At 40.9% G+C, this 21742-nt stretch overlaps 1 long non-coding RNA gene and 1 pseudogene across 1 annotated transcript; both read right to left on the reverse strand.

The window, feature by feature from the left end:
• Positions 1-21742, reverse strand: part of LOC115606402 — a 267119-nt pseudogene that overhangs the window by 83409 nt on the left and 161968 nt on the right.
• LOC115606437 lies at positions 1349-17541 on the reverse strand. Its single transcript, XR_003990892.1, has 3 exons — positions 17531-17541; positions 15974-15975; positions 1349-1515 (listed from the first exon to the last, which is right to left on the reverse strand). It is a non-coding gene; the product is annotated as an uncharacterized LOC115606437 (long non-coding RNA).

Raw genomic sequence — 21742 nt, forward strand, 5'->3', positions numbered from 1 at the left:
TTAAAGATGGAGCAACAAATTTCCAGCTTAAAATTAGAGCTTCTATTGCATTGGAGAGCTCAATAGATGTAAATAATAAATATTACTTTTCCTAGTCACTGCATAACAGGGAGTAGGGAAAAAACCCAAACCAAAACAAAACACAAGAATATTGAGTGTGATATATTTTATTTCACTCACTTTGAGGATGAATTTAGAGGATGCCCATGGTCTGTTTCTCTGCCTTAGCTGACAGGTGGGAATAGGCTGACAGATACCTGCTTTCCATCATAAGACAGTGCATGGAGAATCATAGAATCATAGAAAAGTTAGGATTGGAAAGGACCTTAAGATTATCTAGTTCCAATCCCCCTGCCCTGGGCAGGGACACCTCACACCAGATCATGTCTCCCAAGACTCTGTCCAACCTGGCCTTGAACACTGCCAGGGATGGAGCATTTACCACTTTTTTGGGCAACCCGTTTCAGTGCCTCACCACCCTCACACGGAAGGACTTCTTCCTTATATCTAACCTGAACTTCCCCTTTTTTAGTTTGAACCCATTCCCCCTTGACTTATCACTACAATCCCTACTGAAGAGTCCATCTCCAGCATCTTTGTAGGCCCCCTTCAAATACTGGAAGGCTGCCCTGAGATCTCCATGCAGCTTCTCTTCTCAGGGCTGAACAGCCCCAATATTCTCAGTCTGTCTTCATACAGGAGGTGCTCCAGCCCCTGGTCATCCCCGTGGCCTCCTCTAGACTTGCTCCAACAGCTCCGTGTCCTTTTTATGTTGAGGACAGCAGAACTGCACATAGTGCTGTAAGAGGGGTTTCACAAGAGCAGAGTAGAGGGGCAGGATCACCTCCTTCGACCTCCTGGTCACACTCCTTCTGATGCAGCCCAGCACACGGGTGGTTCCTGGGCTGCAAGTGCACACTGAAGCGGCTCATGTTCAGTTTCTCATTGATCAACACCCCCAAGTCCTTCTCCACAGGGCCAGTTTGAAACATGGCTGTCTTTTGCTGCACACTTACATGCATGTGCAACACACCAGCACATATCAGAATATGGAGAGGGACTGCTTGGCTTGGGTGACTGGCCCTTTGGGTCTGAGGATCAGACATCATGGAACTTGGCTTGCTGAGCCCAGGAGCTGAGCTTCTCTCTTTTTTTATTTTCAGAGAGACTTTCCTTTGTTCAAGTTAAACTGATTCTGTTGTTCGGATGCTGAAGAGGGACTCTTCTTCATCAGGGATTGTAGCGATAGGATAAGGGGTGATGGTTTTAAACTTAAACAGGGGAAGTTCAGGTTAGATTTAAGGAAGAAGTTCTTCCCTGTCAGGGTGGTGAGGTGCTGGCACAGGTTGCCCAGAGAAGTTGTGGCTGCCCCATCCCTGGCAGTGTTCAAGACCAGGTCGGATGGGGCTTGGAGCAAATCGGTCTAGTGGAGGTGTCCCGGCCCATGGGAGGGAGGTTAAAACTAGATAATCTTAAGGTCCTTTCCAACCCAAACTGGTCTGTGGTTCTATGATTCTAGAAATAAAGGTGATAAACTGCAGAAGCACCAGCATTTTACCAGAGTCAAAACCATGTATGCATGAACAGAAGCTTGGAATAAACTTCTTTTCTCTGAAATTCGTAGCACCCCAGTTATTCCCAGTATGGGGTTTTTCCTATACTGAGTACGTACAGCACACCAGCTGAGACCAAAGGGCATTTGGAGCAGGGAGTAGCTTTGGGCAAACATTGTAGAGCTAAGAATTTGTTTGACAAATTTAACCTCTTTCTGTATTTACAGATTATTCATGAACAGACTTTCATTTATCTGAATTTGCAGTGCTCGTCAAACAGAGTTTGCCAAATCCTATGTTCTCTCAGCAGTGTCCTTGACCTGGTTCGGGGAATACATTTATGCTTGAAAATATCCAGCTAATATTACAAGTCAATACAGTTTAAAGGAGCACAATGAAATAAGGTAGGTTTCCAATGAGTTTTCAATTTTGAACCTGACTAGCCGTCAAATACTTTTGCTGCTTTTTACCTGACTGGATGAACAAGGTGCCTTGAAGGGTCACAGCAGGCTGAGAGCTTACCTAAAAGAAGGGTTTTGACTTCCCTATCTAGATTACCTCCACAGCTTTACAAACACGAAAAGCAATGAACACAGCTGAATCCCGCTAGGATTCTAATTGCTTTGAATGTCATTTCAGCTCTCAAATGACTTTCTGCTTTGCTGTGCCTTGAAACAAATTCAATGGTTCATCTGAAGGTAGTTTAGTCTCTTGGTTACTCAAGAGCGTCAGTCACAGATGTTGGCTGGATTTTTTCCACAAACCCACAAAGCGTTTTCAAGCCAATTGCCTAAATGTGATATAAATGTGTTTATGTGTATACCTATGATCCTTTATTTCTATAAATGTTTTTGTGAGCATAAAAACCTATACACGTAGTTCACAAATCCAATACAAGAAGTCCATAGATCCTATGAAAGAAAATTCATAGATTTCATTCAGACAGTGTGCCCAAACACTTTTTGTTTGCCTTATTCTGTCTTGTTCAGTGTATTCATTTCATATATGCACTGCAAATCAGGAAAAGATATTTGAACTTAATATATAAACCTTTATAATAATTAACGCTTGTGATTAGTGTAAAAAAATAACCACTTCCATTGAATTTTTACCAACCAGTGTGCAAAGGCCCTGGGGATGATATAGCTGCTACAGAACACATTCAAATCCCAGCAAAGTCACAGCTTTCTGAGGTTCTGTTCCTAAAATGAAAGCTGGACTTTATCCTACATGTTGTGTGCAGTATCAGTAAGATAAGTTCTGGATAAGTGCTTGAAGAGTGGGTCTCTGGCAGTTTATGACATTTAAAGAGATATTTTCTAGATTATACACTTACTGTATGTCCAAGAAAATGTTTCTAATAAAGATTATTTTACTCCTGCACTTTGTCTGATTTTGAATCGTATTTACTAAAATAATTTCACAAGATCCCTTTAAAGGGATGATGTTGCTTCACTCCCTGCCCCCCAGTTGAATACAATATGAGAAAGCTGCTGGGGGATCAGGATTTCATAAACTCTCTTGATGTAAGTAGGAATGTGAAGACATGTATCACTCTGGGTATTTGTACTAGATGATTTTACATGCATTTCATTATTAGTACTTTTGTAAGCACTGTTTAATTAGAAAGTAAATCAGACGTGAATTGCAAATGGTGTCTTCAAATACATCCCAGCAATATTTATTTAGGAGCTAATAATTTTCAGAAGAAGCCTGAGAAATGTTTTCATTCCAGGTGTTCAGTGTAAGAATAGCCAATTTTTCTTTCTACTTGATGTTTATAAATGCACTAAGCGCAGTTACTTTGCTGGCTTTCTATAGCTTTTTTTTTTTGTTTGTTTCTTTACTGTTACAATAACAAATGTGCAGGCGAATCCTTCATTAAGGGAAATCTCAGATAATAAACTGCCTTGTGTTATAAACTGGATGGATTATCCACTTTACAGCTGGATAGACAATGGCCAAAGGTTTCAATCTTAAACACCATTATACATCATATAATGACTATTATATATTCCACAACAGCTGCTACGTTGATAAATATTATTGTGGCCTGGAAATCTAGAGATATTCAGGGAAAATGCTGTGGACAATGACGTATCTCCTAAGCATACAAATAGCCTGAACCACTCAGAGCATTTATGGGTGGTTTGCTACAAGGTGAGGAGACAACAGGAAGAATAGAACAGAGTCTTATCTTCTTGGCTTTGGGACACAGAGATGTTGAGGAAAATGCTAGATGTGTAAGATCTTGTCTTTTTTCAGAGCTGAAGGTGTTATGAATAACCCATGTAGGAGCACAGATCTTTCCATAGTCTTGAGTTTTATCTCTGAGAATGTTTCATTGAATACAAATCTTTCCAGCACTCAATTTGTTTTCCTAGAAGTCCTAGCAACTCAACAAGTCTATAAAGGAAACAAAACCTGAAAATAAAGGAAACCTCACAGTCATTCTGGCATTAAACAAAACATCAGCTGGGCTTCTCCAGGGTCATCAAGCATTGCTCTTGGGTGGTGAAGTGTCTTCTGGCCTCTCAGGACACGGTGTTGACCCTAACCATCCTATGAACACTATATGAAGGTCAGGGCACAAAACCTCTCCTATTTTTGGGGAACATATAATCTCTCTTCTGTATAATTTTGGATCTTCCTCTCTCTGCAAGGAAGAAAGGAAAAGAGGAACATGCTTGGCAGGACAACTATAATGGGAGTCAGGAGGCTGAGGGTCTACCTCTGGTGGCTCTGGTACCAACAGAGGAAGGCAAGTGATGATATGCAAACATGTCCCCTGTCTGGTTCCCACCTCTAGAATACTGCGGGCTCCTTTTCACAGCTTCTCAAGAGGATCTTCAGGAGATGTGTTCAGAATCCTTCTTGCAAGAGTTTTAATATCAATTTATTTCTGATGAGAGATTCTGTGTTTACTCCCCCTGTGGTTTTCCATAAGTTATATAGCTGGCTGATGTCAAGAACTATTACAATCACACACTTGCACAATGGCGTAATGAGATTTTCTTCCTTTATCTGCAGTGTTCCTCCTTTACATTTTCCATAAAGATGCTGTTTATGATGAATTCATTCCTCTGATTGCGATGTAATTTACATTTATATGATATGTTAGAAATTTGAAATAACAGATTTTCGCTTTGTTTAAAACTTTGTGACTTGGAAAATCTCGTAAGTACAGCTGTCACAGCCTCTTGTTTAACTAAGTTGGATTCTTTCCTATGCAGGTCGTGCCTTGGGTATTGTAAAAGTTCCTATCCAAATCTAATATTTAGGTCACTTTTTAATACACAACTTGCCTGTAAGCAATGTAAATAGTTAAGGATATTTGCTGCCTTTGAATCTTGCAGAATATAAATGAATTCCAGCATCTATCTTCTAGCAAGCAATATATTGGACTTGGGTATTTTGATTTTCTTTTCCCAAGTTCATCCATCATGCTCCTGTCAGTGGCATCCATCTACTTTCCAGCCCATCAAATAAACTTGTAATAGCAGTTGGTTTTTGTTGGCTTTGAATAACAACTCTCAGAAAAAGATGGAAAGTCGGTAACCCTCATTTGTAAATCTGGTTCAAGACAGGTGTTTCCTACCACGACAAAGCTGGTTTTACTCTTTTCTGCCCTTATATAGCCATTCTTGTCCTTTGGCAGTAATTTGTTGTTTTTCCTTGCCTCATTATAATGATAAAACTGTTATTTTGGGGTACTCCATAAACCTGTTCTCTAAAATATTCTAAGATGGGCTGAGAAAATCGGGGCTGTTCAGCCTGGAGAGGAGAAGCTGCTTGGAGACCTCAGAGCAGCCTTCCAGTATCTGAAGGGGGAAGTGGTAAATGCTCCATCCTTGGCAGTGTTTAAGGCCAGGTTGGACACAGTCTTGGGTGACATGGTCTAGTGCAACCCCCCATGGCAGGGGGGTTGAAACTAGATGATCTTAAGGTCCTTTCCAACCCTAACTAGTCTATGATTCTGTGACTGTAATGATAGGACAAGGGATGATGGGTTCAAACTAAAACAGGGGAAGTTCGGTTTAGATATAAAGCAGAAGTTCTTCCCTGTGAGGGTAATGAGGCGCTGGCACAGGTTGCCCAGAGAAGTGGTAAATGCTCCATCCCTGGCAGTGTTCAAGGCCAAACTGCACCAGTTCCTGCTGCAAAGCAATAACTAGGCAACTATCAGATGGTAAAACCCTTCATGGGATATGACTTGGTAACTATGATCCTCCACAGATACTATTTGACCACAAAGGAGTGGAAGATGCCGTGTCCTATTTCAAATTAAGTCGCCTTATAAAGGAGGGAAAAGGAAGCAGGTAACAGACTGTGTCTTCCACTTCAGCCTAGCAACTCTCAACAGAACCTAGTTAGAATGTATCAAGACTTATAGAATAAATCTTCATTTTTAGGAGTCTGGTGCTGCTTGACATGGGCTGCTTAACTAGGATATTTTCTGGTTTGTGTTTCCTTTTAGTTTGTCTTTTATTTTCCTTAGATTTTTTACACAGATTCGAGTTGTCCTTTGTATGGCAACAAAGCTGTTTGTTTGAAAAAGCACTTTAATATTTGAAAAACTGCATTTCAAGTAATGGAGGTGGGAGTGCTATATTGAAGGAATACTGTGTTCAAAGGAATGTGACTGGGAAATCATGGATTATTCTTGCAAGATTTGCTCTCTAGGATCACAGGCAATTTAGCAGCATAGCTGCATTTAGGAGGAGCTGTAATGATCTTTCCTTTTAAGCCTTTGACACTGCTGGCCTGTATATATTTTCATGCATAAAAAACATACACTTTCAAGTCCAAGCAGTCGAACTTATAAAAGCTGTTTTTTCCATGTGCTTATTATCCATCTGTCAGGAAAAAAATACGTGTTTTGTAGGTGAACTGAAAGGCTTGTTTTAAAACTGAGAAGCACTAGATTAGATTGTTTAAGATCAGTTGAATAAGTTACCAGATTCTCAGTGCTGGCATTTTAAAATGACCTATGAACAGAATGGAGCTACAAGGTCAAAACCAGCATCAAGGTTAAGCACCCCCAGTTTAACCCTTGAACCCTTGAACCCTTCAGGCAGAGCTAGAAAGTAGCCCAGAAAAATCACCTGTGCTCAACTGCATTATTTTTAAGGGCATACCTAAGTCTATTCAAGTTCCCTAGCTTATTTGTGCTTTTGTTTGGAAAGAATGTATGGGTAAGGCAAGTAACTCCTGAGCTATCAATGAAATGTATGTATGAACACTTGTCATGATGCTTGCATAGCCCTCCTCTTTGGGCTCTGGAGTTGAAAGAGAAGGAGACATGGGAGTAACAGGCACTTTGTGGGGGCATGGCAAAGCCTTCCAGGGAAACATGGGACATGGGCACACAAGGGGAGCTCACACAGCTGAAAAGCTGCAGCTGCCCTAGGTTTGGGAAGAAATACGTAGAGGAGCAGAACTTGTAAGTTGTGTCCAATGTCACTACCTGAAAAATCAAACCTGTTTCTTATCAATAGGCATCTGTGGGCCTTCAGAAGAGAGAAAAGTGATTAGTGGTAGGAGGGTCTGAGAACTGGAGACTGGGACATTGAAGAAAGTCACTAATGAGAGGTGAGACATGTTGCACACAGGATCCTACACTCCACAAAGTGTCTTTAAAGCCTGTATTTAAACTAATTGTCAAATGTGAAGGGGAAGGAGCTATTATATGGATTAGAGCAAACCTGCAGTTATGCACTGAACAATGGAATCATTTTGTGAAAATATAATGAAATGGTGTGTGAATAATCAGCCCTATAGGTACAACATGTCAGACTGAAATGCTTATTTATAAATAAGCTTATCTAATAATAGACTACTCTGTTAAGAAATAAAAGGACTATTATCCCCATTAAGTTCTCCCACTAGAGGAGACTAGTTTTGAAAACTGCTCCTGCTGAATCTTTTGGCCCACAATTAAAAAAACCCCTTGTATTTAACTTGCTATATTTAAGTGCATGAAGACTGCCTATGAAAATACAAGAGGCATTACTTCCAATTATTTTAATTCATAGATGGCTTCTCTGTCACATTTAATTTAGTTCCTCTGGTTTTCTCAAACTATAACCCTTCTTTTTTTATGGAATTATAGGAAAATGCTGAACAGGTATAGAAGGATTCACTTGCATCATCCAGCTGAAACTTTCCGATGTATTTTAGACTTCGATAACAAAACTTCATGAGCCAAGGTGATGGGAAGAGTGGTATAAGATTAGAGGCTTGACAAAGATACGAGGTGTCAAATCACATGCTCTGTTGCATATTTGCCTTTTATTTTCTTTTTAGAAAACATCTAAAAAATGTTACTGTGCATTCTCCAGATTTCAGATTAACTGAGGGCTCAGTTTAAGAAGCCCAGGTCATAGAATCACAGAATGGTTTGGGTGGAACGGGACCTTAAAGCTCATCCAGTTCCAAACCCCTGCCGCAGGCAGGGACACCTTCCACTAGACCAGGTTGTTCCAAGCCCCTGTGCCCATTCTGGCCTTGAACACTGCCAGGGATGGGGCAGCCACAGCTTCTCTGGGCAACCTGTGCCAGCGCCTCACCACCCTCACAGGGAAGAACTTCTGCCTAAGATCTCATCTCAGTCTCCCCTCTGTCAGGTTAAAGCCATTCCCCCTTGTCCTGTCTCTACAGACCTTTGTCTAAAGTCCTTCTCCGGGTTTCTTATAGCCCCTTTAGGCACTGGAAGCTGCTCTAAGGTTTCCCTGGAGCCTTCTCTTCTCCAGGCTGAATAAGAGGTCCCCTCTGCAGATCTTGAAGACAGCATTGGCAAGTGCTGAGAGAAGGCAGATATTTTTGTAATTTCTATGGGTTGAAGCTGTTATACTGAGTGCATGTGCATCAAGCTCAGACTATGCCCTTCATAAGGTCCACTGATGATAGAAAAAAGTCAACAGGGCAAGCTCTGGCTTTCAATGTACCTAGTCTTTTCTACAGTAAAGACTGTGTAGCTGCCTAGTACTTCTTTTGAAGTCAGCAGTGCTGGTTTGAAAGAAAATGGGTTTCTCAGGACACCCATTTCTGTCTGCTTACCTGACTAACTGTATGTACTATGGTCCTTACCATAGTATCTTGAGTACTGTCTCTAGAAGAAAGTTAAAATCTTTCTTCTGCTGCCTGCCCTCCTTCCCACCTCCCAGAATACAGATTGGCTTAGGGCAAGCACTCCAAAAATACCACAGCCTCATCAAAAGTAGTTTGACAAACAGGAAGATGGAAAAGGGAACAGAATGGATGCAATTATTTCTTGTGAACTGTTTATTTAGGGGCTCACGACAATTCTTTGAAGAACAGAGAAGGAAAGGCAGGCCAAGGAAATACTTAAAGGGAATCTCTTCCTAAGTTTCAGGATGTTCCTATCCTTAAATAGAGCAAGTATAATACACAAGAACCCTGGAATAACAGAGCTGAGTTTTATAACTTGAGATAATGTCTAATTAATATAGCAAGTAAAATACTAAACATGCTTAATTCAAGAGCAAACAAGCATTCAACATCAATATGCCCTTTTCATCTATTATATCTGACAGCCAGCTATACCATGAAGGAACCTTAAATACCCCCTGTCTTGTGGAGTATAACAGTGACATCTTACTTAGATCAGAAAAGAAATTATATTACCTGCCTTTACAAGATTTTAAATCACTACCAGACAGTGGAGCTAAAGAGCCACACACAGAAAGCACAGAAATGGATGTAAGATTTCTTTTCTTTATACTTGTGTGGACTATGGGAATTAGCAGAAAGTCAAACAGGAATAATTCATTTTTATATGCAAGTGTTAAGTCATAATACATCTGATTGAATGTGAAGTAAGAAGGAAGTATGTTTTGGGAGAAATTCAGTCCCGTCACAAGGGGAGTGAGTTTGGTGGATTCAGAACTGAATTTTGTCCATTGCTGCTATTCTTTCTGGTTCCTTTGCAAAAGAAAAAGAAAATGCAGCTATAAAGTCTTCCCCATCCAATTTATTTCATGCAACATCCAGGAGACTTGGTCCTACAGTGCTTGTTGAGATGGGGAGAGGGACAGTGGGGTAGGTTCACCGAGGAAAGGGGAGAAACAGCAGACTGTACCTTCATGTTTCTGAAAGGTTGAACAATTTTACAGAACAGCTCCAGACTTATTTTAAAGGAAGCGACACAGGGCTGCTGAGGAGAAATTGCACATGGACATGCTGTGCTCAGAAGCAGGAAAAAGCCTATAATTTCAGGTTCACTCTTCTTGTTCTGAAAGCCTTTTCTGGGATGAGGAACAGAAAATTTTCTGCCTTATTAGTAGAAAAATGCTTATTTGGAGAGATTTTCTCTATCCCAAGAGATACTGGTCTCCTTTATGGAGACTTGAGGATCTTCCTACCTTGATATGCAGCTTTCATACTCTCTGGCTACATTCACAGACCTCATATATTATCAGTTCATCAAAATAGTCAAACTACCATGCTTCTAAAACACAGTCTTTGTCCAGCATGTGAATACAGAGATCATGAGGGTAAGCTTAGGATCCATAAAACATGGATCAGCTGTGCGTTATTAGAGCTGATATATCCTCTGATATCCAGCCACTAGAGACACAGAGAGTCACAAGTATGTGAGTAGTTTTAATTCAGTGCCCTGCAGCTATTGTTGAATCAGAGCACATTCATTTTTAAAATCAATTGGTATCTAGTTCATGTTTGCAACAGTGAAACAGGATTGAGTTGGATGTTAAAAACAAGGGACATTGTACAGCTGGTGATTGAAAATGGAGAGATAATTTCCTTCACTTGACTGGCTCATGTTGATATTATTCATATAACTATAGCAATAAAACCAGTTGCTTCAGCCCCTCATTTCATTCACTAGACAAAAACCTTATTTCCGTTTCTCAACTGATAGTGGTTAATTGTCAGGCACTGCAGTCTGATGCAGTATCTTGAGAAATGCTTGTTAACTGCACCTCTGAGCTAAATCCTTTGGCTCCTGAGATTATTTAAGCTGAGAACACTGAGGAGAATGCACCCTGAAATTATTTTCTAAATGACACAAATCCTTTCCATCTTCTGTTCCATTATTTCTATCTGTTAATGGAAAACATTCTTGGTATTGTATTTGTAAATGAGCTTTACCTGGAAACGATACAGTGGCTGGACAACCTCAATGGTATAAAGCTTCATTTAACTCTAGGCGGGCAGGGTACAAACAGCAGCATGAAAGCTCTTCTTTCACTTCAGTACTTTTCCAATGTAGCTGAGGAGGGATGATGAGGGGGATTCAAACTTAAGCAGCTGTATTTGGCTCTTTTGCTGTGACACCAGAATAGCACAGGTGACTCCTAGTCTCACTGTGTTCCACTCAAAGTACACTCTTCCAACAGGAATGGGGCAAATATAGAAATATAAGCTTAATATTATAATAAATTGATTACTCTTTGCATTCACTATTCCCTTCTGCCTAATTCAGCCAAAACTACCCATCTGTTTATCCCCTGGGCCCTCTACAGCTCATAGAGAAGGTGATTTTCCTGACTGTGCTCTTTTACTACCTTTCTGTTCACCGATGTGGTTAAGTTGGTTAGTAACCAACTGTGAAATCCTTAGTAGGCTATCATTTGTTTCAGAATTTAATTAATACTCAATAAAAGGTACATTAATCTCAATGTGTGAGGGTAAGCATGCAGGACATTAAATTTAAAATGATACTGTTGTGCCTAAAACCACTAATAGTCTTCCCTATTATATCCAGTGAAGCACCTTGAAATTTTATTGAATGAATATACAAGAATCATAAAATCATAGAATCAGCTAGGTTGAAAAAGACCTTTAAGACCATCAAGTCCAACCATTACCCCAGGACTGCCAAGAACTTGAATACTAAGCGCATACCACAACACTGGCGATTAAACGCTCTTGCTCCTCAAAATACAAATGAAAACACCACTATTCCCAAAAATGCCAAATGTCAGTGGTTTATTTCTACTGCCGCATGGTTTAGTTAAAACATGTGAGCACAGATCAGGAGGATTCAAACGTGTCTTGGTTCATCTATGCTGAGTGCTACAGATCTCACTGGGAGTGAAACTGTATGGACAGCAGCAGGGCATAATAGTTTCCTCCACTTCTCACCCTCTATTCCTGCTTTCTTGTAGCTGAAGAAGAGGAACAAAGGGGAGCAAAAGGGTCTCCTCAGCTACTGCCAAGGAAAGGAGTTTGTCAATAGCTTGCAGATTAGGTTCTTCAAGTCAGAAAGAATGAATTAATAAAAGCTATTTACCATTTGCTTTCGAGTGAGTATGACATTTCTTTCCTACTCACACTCCTTAACCATGCTACACTCATAACCCAGTTTGCACACGCAGCAATGGTAAATGTGCTGGAAAAATACTGTTGTGCATAGCTGCAGGCTTCTGCACCCTCAACAAAGCTGGCTGCAGCTGTGCAACCAACTTGAAGTGAGGTGCAGGTTGGTGGCTTTGCAGTCCTTTGCTCATTCTCAACTTCCCTGAAAGCATGTCAAGCTGCCAGTACTCTCTTCTCACAACTACCTCTTTGTCCCTCTTTGCAGAGGGATCGAAGAAAGAACCCAGGGCAAAGCTCACAAAGCAAAGCTCAAAGCCACACAGTGATTCAGCAGCCACATGAGAAGAAGACCCTGATGCTTGATCTAACCACTTCCCTGCTCTGTACCCACTTTGAGCAGTGACGGAACACTGCCTGCCTGAATGGATGAATCACCAGATACTCTGCTGCTGGACTATATAGATTGAGCTGCCTACTAATAATTCATTACACCCTGTGGAATACAGTGCTGGCAAAAGGAAAGATCTGTGGGGGCATTTCCGCTCTCTGACAAAGCAGCCTAGGCCTGAGGTATCATGCTGGGTTCAGCTCTCTGTGTGAGTATTAATAGCTCCTCACTTGAGAAGTGGGGTAGGAGTTGGCTGTGATGACAGACTGCCTCCACACAGCTCCCACAAACAACTTACGGAAATCAGGAAGCTGCTATGAAGATGTGTAGGAATAGTCCCAGACCTGACAGCCTCCAAGTAGCTCGCCTTGATAGTTCCTTTACACTCCAGCCTTTAAATTTTAAATTACTCAGAAAGTTTTGTTTTCTGTGTCTATTCCCCTGATTAGTTGGGATGTTTCAGTAAAGGAACTTACAGTACAGAAATCAGAGGGCTGTTTTATTACATTTTATTCATTTCGGGTTGGAACTGGGTGATCTTAAGGTCCTTTCCAACCCAAACCATTCTATGTTTCTATGATTCTGTAGTAGTTGTTCCCCTCCTGCCTCCTTTCTGCAGAAGGGGTAGCACATAATAGTGTACAGTAGTTATACATGAACCTTCTGTGTGTTTTATTGTGCCAGTTGATATCTTCCTACTTAGTATGAGTGGCACAGTAAATCTAAGAAAATCAATACTGTGTTCTATATGGAGCTCCATATGACAACTAGCTTGCAAACACAGGATGTCTCTGTATACATGGTGGCATAGCATTTCCTCCTGAGGAATTTTAAAAAGATAAAAAGGGCGATTTTATCTCCCACACTGGCAGCAGGAAAAGGTACTCTGTACTGGATGGGATATTGAGGATTAGTGATTCTTTCATGATCAAAAAACTGTTTTGGATTTATGCTGGAGTTCAGCATCACATTAGAGTGGGAGAAAACAGGGAAGGATGAAAAAGCTTTGATTCACTGAACTGAGATGTGATAAGAACAGACTTTCAAGAGACATGAGAAGTACCTGATTTGTGAAGTCAGAAGGCACTCTGCAACCTTTCAGCCTAGCTAAAGAAACTTCAGTTTTAGATAATAGTACTGTGCATTTCAAACCCAAGCACTCTCTCTGTCAAATAATGACTATTTGTCTAGACAAGAAGGAGGTCATCTTTTCTTTCTTATTTCTTCTTTCCTCAGTCAAGTTTCAATACATTTTGCTTCTGCTTAATGCTGCAGGAGCTGAGCTTTGGTTGGTCATTTTGGAATGGAGAAAACCATTTTCCCGGTGTAACATAAATAGGGGAGAAGCAATGCCTTGAGCATATAGCTATAACAGAAAAATTGGTTTAGAAAGAAGTTCTGTGTTGTATCATTTTCTATGCTCCTGACTTGGGACAATGTTCTTAGACTTCTAATGAAGGAGAAGCTGCAGTATCCCTGAGCTATCTATTCTGGTAATTCCCTTTTCATAGGAGTAGGAGTTTTTTCTAAACAGAGTCTTTCTGGCTGCATGTTTAGGCCTGGGACATCATCCCTTTCATCAGGAAAAAAAAGGAATTGCCCCTCTCTGGACCCGCTCCAGCACCTCAATGTCTCTCCTGCAGTGAGGGGCCCAGAACTGAACACGGGATTTGAGGTGCGGCCTCACCAGTGCCCAGTAGAGGGGGACAATCACTGCCCTGGCCCTGCTGGCCACACTATTGCTGATACAGGCCAGGATACTCTTGGCCTTCTGGCTGCCTGGGCACAAGCTGGCTCATGTTCAGCTCCATCAGTTAGCACCCCCAGGCCCTTTTCCATGAGCAGCTTTCCAGACACTCTTCCCCAAGCCTGTAACATTGCATGGGGTTGTTGTGGCCCAAGTGCAGGACCTGGCACTTTGCCTTGTTGAACCTCATACCACTGGCCACAGCCCATCAGTCCAGCCTGTCCAGATCTCTCTGCAAAGCCTTCCTATTCTTCAGCTGATCAACACTCCCACTCAACATGGTGTCATCTGCAAATTTACTGAGGGTGCCCTTGATCCACTCATCCAGGGCATCGACAAAGATATTAAACAAGACTGGCCCCAGCTCATTCAGTCTTTGCTCAAAGATATTTTCTTCCAATACTCTTTCTGTTTTCACTACTTTCCTCTGGTTTGTTTCCAATAGTCTACACTCTGCAAGGAGTATCAAGAGCTTACAGATATCCCCATGTTGCAGCAGGACAGAAATGGAATGGCAGTGACACAAAAGCATGCACTGAGTAACCAGTAACCAGCCAATTGTTTTTAGCACTAAAAACAATAGTAAGAGAGAGATCATGTAGAAAATAGACTGATTCTGATCTCTTTTACCCTATGGCTCCATGAACTTTTTGAAATCATCCTTCATGGACAGGAGAGTATGTAAAAGTGAGGTAAAACCACAGCTCCAAGAAGGGTAGAAGAAAAGTTCATTTTCCTCGTCCTAGGCCTTGTCTACATGAGCATGGTGCACCAGGTAAATTCAGGTTATTTTTTACATTTATGTAGTTAAAAGTAATACAAATCTTTCACAGATTCAGTTAATTCAATAACTGATCTGAGATAAATCCATATAAATCAGTTACAAACCAAACCTATTCACATGGGATACAGGGCAATTTGATGAAATCCATACCCATGCTCAGGCTGTAACCAAAACAATATAACTCTTCTGTGTCAGCAGGGCTGCAATAAGCCATTATCCTCCCAAAATCTTATAACCAAGTGAGGTAGAATGATTGGAGGCTGATTTTTGGAGCAAATCAGTATTACATGGAAATGAGTTGTTTAATTTAGAATTGCTATTGCTTATAAGGTGTTTATTGCATATGTGGATAAAGTAAATGTATCATTGGGGTCTTTTACAAGGAGATCTCAAAAAATGCAACAGTTTATTTGCAAACACAGTCCTCATAAGCTTCATATAAAGGACGGTATTTCATCAATGTTTCCAAGAGGATACTGAGATGCAGTAAAACTGCTGTATATGACCAAAAAGTACATTTTTCTTAAGTCCTGAAAAAGGTATGCCATAGCAGGAGGTAGACTGCGAGCATGGAGCCTTCATGCCCTGAAATTTTTAGGAGGAACATCCATAGCCCTGTATGGCAGCAGCAGGAGGCACTGCTATGACACAGAACGGAACTGTGCTGCCAGCTGAATTAAGAGGGATAAGAGCTTTCTTTTGACCCTGTTCCTCAAGTATGAATTTCTGAATTATTGCCTGTAAATTACAAAGCTTTGATTTTCCAGTGCACAATTTAATACACGCTTTGACCTTTCAACGTGCCATATGAAGCTTTGATCCTTACCAGCCGACTGTCAGGGTGAACTTTGCATAAGATGAAAACAATACATTTCAAAATCGTTTTCCTCCTTCCTTTTAGAAAACCCATAAAATATTTCTGAGATGGAGAAAACTTGTCTTTAGATACTGCCTCAGGGTAAATGCTACAGAAGTGCTACATCTAGATAGCAATGGTCAGAAGCCCTGCTAATCACATCCTACAGGCAAGGCTGATAAGAAGAACAGACTGTCTAGGAGGAAGGTAAACTCTTAAGAAGAATGAAAATCACGAGAGAGTATTCTTATTTCATCTTTACCTTGGAAAGGGTGGAAAAAGACTAACAGAGCAGTCCATGGCTTAAAATATGACCGTCTATGGAACCAGGAGGTAATTGTACCACTTCATGAAAGACGATAAGGTCTAGCTCAGCTCAGTTTGAGAAGAGCTCAGAGATACCTAAACTGTCAGCTTGACAACAATGAAAACTGCATAAAACCAAAGTCCAGTGATATTTCTAGTCCTGTTAATGCTATGAAAGTGAAAAAACCCCAACCAAGCAAACAACCAACCAAAACACCACCCAACCAACACAACAACAACCTAAAAGCCCAAACAGAAAGAATAACAGCTCACAAAGAGGTGAAAATATAAGTTTGTGGCAGAAAGTACTTTAGTCAGCCATTTTTTGTCTCGGACTTTTTCTGTCTGGAAGTTCTAGCAAATCAGATTAAAATATTTTTAAGATTATGTAATACATTAGGTAATTTCTCTCCTATATAATTTTATATCACACACTGCAACCTATTTTCATCAATTTGAAAGATAAAGTAAGTTATGGACTTAACCTCAATAAGAAAACTCTCTTTGTGTTTAGCATAGGTACCTCCTACTTCTTTTTTTACTGTGGGATACTATAAACCTTCCCTCCTTCAGAAAAATCAGGATCAGATATGTGCTATGTGTGAGCTATGTGTGAGCTGCAACATTTACCCACAGAGCTGCTGTGCTGCCGGTACGTAGCTCATTGTTTCACAGTGCACAGTAGAAACGTGCAGTATCAGTCCACAATCTTCTCCGAAACATCATTCAAAAGGATTCTTCAGAGCTACAGGCTTTGGGTGTCAGTGTAAAGTCAGATTTTGACAGTTTTAAATGTCTTTTTTTTTCCTACTCTGGAAATAGCATCCCTGGTACCACATCCCTCCTCCATCAGTGCTTTCTCTCAGAATTGCTCAGTTCCCAAGCCAGAAGCTTTTCTTCTGACTGCTTGTAGGCATATATTCCCCCCATTCACAGAAAACCCTTAAATCTCTCTGAAATCAACACAAGTAATCCAAGAACCTAGATTTCTCTGCCTTTTTTTCTTTCTGGAGATGCATGATGCCCCTTAGATCACAGCTGACTTTCCCCTTGTATTTTATTGAAATTAATAGGAGTAGAAAAAAATCTACACAACTCAGTGCAGTGACAGGACTTCACAGCCCCACAGGCAATTCCCCTTGTGCCTGTGCTCAGCACAGAGCTTGGAGTTGGGGACGCTGTGTTCCCCTGACTCTAGGCAGCTCAGATTCTAGCATCTGAGCAGGGTTGGCATCTATGAACACCCAAACCATGGTAATTCCTGATTTTCACACTCTACAAAGGACTCTCAGGGAGGGGTGGCATAAGCGTGAAGCTGGTTATACAGATACCACATTAGTCAGGGTTGGCTTTTTGCCTCAGAGCATTCAAGCCTGTTTTGCTGCCAGTTTATGCCAGCTCTGCTAGCTGACCTCCTCAACCTGCTGGCATACATTGCTGCAACACACCCCTGAATTTCCTCCACAGGGAGCACATTTGTTGAATTAGAAGGTGTAATCTTTAGATAGCTACTTTTCTGGATAACATGCAGAGGCCACGGAAGATAGAGAGCACAGCAGCTAGATCTGTGCTCAGTGAGGGTCCAAGGTATCACCGGAGCCAGTCCTGCCTGCTGCACTTTGGTGGCTGGGAGGACAGCAGGAGGACTGCTCTGTAATGAGGGCAGACACGCATGGAAAGGGAGCAAAGCCATGATTACAGAAGAGAGATGGAGTAGCCTGACAGTGTCACACCAGGAAACAAAAAGGTAGGGAGGATTAAGGACAGGATCACAAGTTATGTCTACTGCTTGGTGACTCCAGCTTGGCCCTGATGACAAACCAAAGGGAGCAGGGGTGCAGTGGAGCAGGGGTGCAGTGAAACAGCTTGGTGAGCAGTGATGAAGCCCTGTGAATCACTGCTGATGATTCCTGCTTTTATTTTGATTCTGTTAGTGCTCTGTGGTGTTTGAAGACCTATTTTCAGTAAGGCATTTCCTTGGTAACTGCAAGCCATGGAGTTTCAAATGCTTTTCATGTAAGACTTGGCAGAGCTAGAAACTGAAGTCCAAATCTTAGGATGAGGCCAGATTGAATAAAATTAAGGTAAATTTCCCTCATCTCCTCTGTGCTGTTATTAAAAGGCCACTAATTAGAGATGCAGGATAATGCTCCTAGACTTTAGCTAGCCTCACCACAGCTGCAGTGGTGTTATTTGGGAATGAAATGGAGAAAGGATAAGATTATAAATGAAAGGATCGTAACACAGACTTTCAGCACCACCAATTAAACTGTGCCTCAAGGACTATGTTCACATTTTCAGTCATCTGGAGACCTGATTACGATTTAGAGGAATAAATCACATGGCAAATCACATGATAACTCCCCTGTAACCTTAAATGATTGAGGCTCACAAGGGGTCAGCTAAAATCAGCTGAAGTAATTTTCACTGAGCTCTTCTTAAACTTGCATTAAAAATGAGCTTTGATTCAGTTGGAGAAACCAAAGAAAAACAACAGCAACAAAAACATTCATGTTTTCTCTAAGTCTGCTTTTGCCTGATTCAGACAGTGCAGCCTGACTTTCAGTGCCTCCTTCAGTTCCTCTCTCACTGACATGATACTTTTGCCCGCTTAATAATCAGAATTCCTTCTTAAATAATAACCAAAATTCCTTCTTAAAAGAAGGAATTCACTGTGGGTGACAGAACTGGAGAGGATATCCATGCCAACTTCCAATTCCAATAAACAGGACAACATGCGTAAGTGAGCAGTGACACATCAGACAGGTCAGATTGGAGACAACTGAAACCAAGCACTGGGAAAACTCGGAATGTTTGATCCAGGACTAGGTTGATAAGAGGTCTTAGCTAGCTAGGCAGAATTTACTTCAATGTCCAGACTTCCAAACTAATTTCATATAAACAAACTGTTCGGGGCAGATTTTGAATACTTTATACATTAGGCTGTGTAGCTGACTTTTGATGCATTATCTTTCTATATGTACTGTCCCCCTACTCCATTAGTCCTCTGAAATACCTATCTGTATTTTAAATTCCTAGTGTGGATCAATATAGGTTACTATTGTCTAATTGCTGAATCAAGTATGCATAAATAATTTACCAAAATTGCACTGTTGCACTTGAAATTACCCCATGTAACTTCATTAAACTTCAAGTCTGGAACGTTAATTTGAGGGAAGAAAAATATCTATGTCTGTATTATTAGATCATTCAGGTGGTAAACACAGTCTCCAAATAAGTCATCTAATGAGCGCTTCAGTCATCAGATTTAAATTGTAAATGCAACTGTGGTCGATGCATTAGAAAAGCACATGCCATGTTTTGTTAACATAATCAGAAAAATGGAGCTGCCACAAACCCTCTCCCCATCTGCCCATCACTGCGCTAAATGTTGCTGCAATTTTATTATAATCCTCTGTCTCTGCAGATCCTGCTCAACTGTGAAATTGGAATTGCAAACATAAATATTATGTTTCAATGTACAGTAGTGGGTAAAAGACCCAATTTTGACATGTGGAGAGACAGGGAAAACTTTTTAGTAGAGGAACAGCCCAGTAATACACTCTCCTCCCCAGAAGTCTGAGGCAGAAGGTAAGAAAGTAGCAATTTCCTTTATATGACATTTTTCTGTGGCAGCAGCTAGAAACTGAGAGGTGCAGGAGCAGTTTTCCGGCAGTAGCTTTAACAAAGGAAGGACAAAACACTGCCTGTCCTTCCAGCCCTGGAGTGGGACACCAGCTGAATGTTAATAAGCCTGAGTTGCACTGACTGCTCCTGCTCAGCCTGCAGGAGTGGATGAGTAGAGGCTGGGGAAGGAGGAGGCAAGCCCTGCTGCATAAATCCTTGCTGTAGCCCTATTCTTACTATATATTTGTTGCAATTCTTCTATTAACACAAGAGGTGTTTAAGAGGGTTGATCTAGTTCTGATAATATCACCTGTGTCCGCTATTGCTGAAGCATTATTTCCAAAGCTGATAAAACACAGTGATCAATGACTTTGGCAAGGCCAGTGTTTGAAACAATTTGTCTCTGGGGAAAGCGGTTTTACACCTTTCTTCATAAAAGGCCCCAATAAAGGTGTTTCTCCACTCACTCTCCCTTCTTCTCAGCCTCATGGTACATGTGTTTCTATTTTTGAAAGGAGTGTTTTCAAACACAAACACTTTTGTACATGCTCATTTTCAGTTTGTCTGCATGGCACATTTGCTTCCCTGCTGGAAAATGAGAAATATTAAAATGGAAGGGGGAATATGAAAAGATTCCCTAGTTGCTCAGCCCCCCTTATAAGCACCCTTCCTCCACCATTTAGAACCAGCAGAGACAAAAAGAATGACCTCTGGGTTCTTGGGAAAAACAAATAGCAACAGAGGTGTAGAACAGATTATTTTTGGTTGATTTCAGTGATGTCAGTCATGAAGTTGAATTAGTCCTGCATTAGCAATACTGGAATTTTCAGCTCTTTGTATTGATTGACAATTACTTGCAAACAAAAGGCACAAGCTATGCACACTTAGTCTAACATTCCAAAAGCCCTGCTGCTGTCTCCTTTCACAAGAATTAATGTCTGTCTTTCCTTCAGTTAATATAATGTTCAAGAGTTGTTCAAAGATTTCTGTCTTTTTCCACAACTGTTTCTTCAGTAATGTCTCTCCTTCCCTTCGATCAAAGTCTTGGTCTACTTTCCTTTCTCATAATGGGATTCTGGCCTCAGTCATGGCTTCTTGGCACATAGTCTGCGACTCACCTGGAGTGCTTACAGGTCCAGAAAGATTATTATGAAAGATTAGGCTATGGCCAGGTTGGATGAGGCTTGGGGCAACCTGGTCCAGTGGAAGGTGTCCCTACCTGTGGGAGGGGGTTGGAACTGGGTGAGCTTTAAGGCTCCTTCCAACTCAAACCAGTCTGTGATTCTATGAACTATCACTCTTCCATTCCTTTCTTCTCCCCTCTTCATCTTGCAGTTGATAGCCATAGGTACATCCCTTTGCCAGGGCATCTTGAAATAATGCTGTTTAACTTAATTCTTAATTATTTACATCAGTTTTAGTCTAGTGCTACTAAGGTGCAATAACAACAATGCAAGACTTGAATAACCAGATCAAAGATTGAGACCCCATGACTCTCTTTATAATCTGTTTTGAATCAGCCTCCTCACAGACCAGTTAGTGGGATTTCTTATTCCTTTTTTTTGCCCTCACTTGTAGCTTCTATGAACTGTGATTCTGTAACAGCTCTTGTTTAACTAGTATTTTATTTTAGAACAGACTAAGACACATTTCAATGGAAGGCCAGGGATAGCAAGATTTTACCCTCAGCCAATTTCCCCAAATCAAGTCCATTCAAAGATAAACAAGGAATCCCGAAAAACTATGTAATGCTCTTCTAAAGATCCCCAGATATAGGCAGTGGGCAACATATGAACAGCTTCAACATTTTGCAGTTACAACATAACACAGAACCTACCACTCTTACTGAAGAGAGACTTTTATACCTCTGCAAGCTTGTCTGGAATCATTTTTTTAAATTTCATGTTCTTGGCAAGACATTCTCTGCATTTTCTCAGCTCTGTTTTCCATGCAAAAAAAAAAACCCAACTGGTACTTTCAGTCTAAACAATTCACCTTAAATCAAAGCAAACCAGCAAAAAAGAAAAAGCAAACACAAATTTTTTATGAGGGTGTGTGACACAGAGGTTTTTTTTCAGCGCAGTGCTGTCATCAAGCAGGACTGCTTGCATTTTGAAGTGTTGCATAGAGAAATAATCATGAAAAATAACATCTCTGTAACACTGTTAGGAAGAAAGAG

The sequence above is a fragment of the Strigops habroptila genome, chromosome 4, assembly GCF_004027225.2.
Source record: "Strigops habroptila isolate Jane chromosome 4, bStrHab1.2.pri, whole genome shotgun sequence".
Lineage (NCBI taxonomy): Eukaryota > Metazoa > Chordata > Aves > Psittaciformes > Psittacidae > Strigops > Strigops habroptila.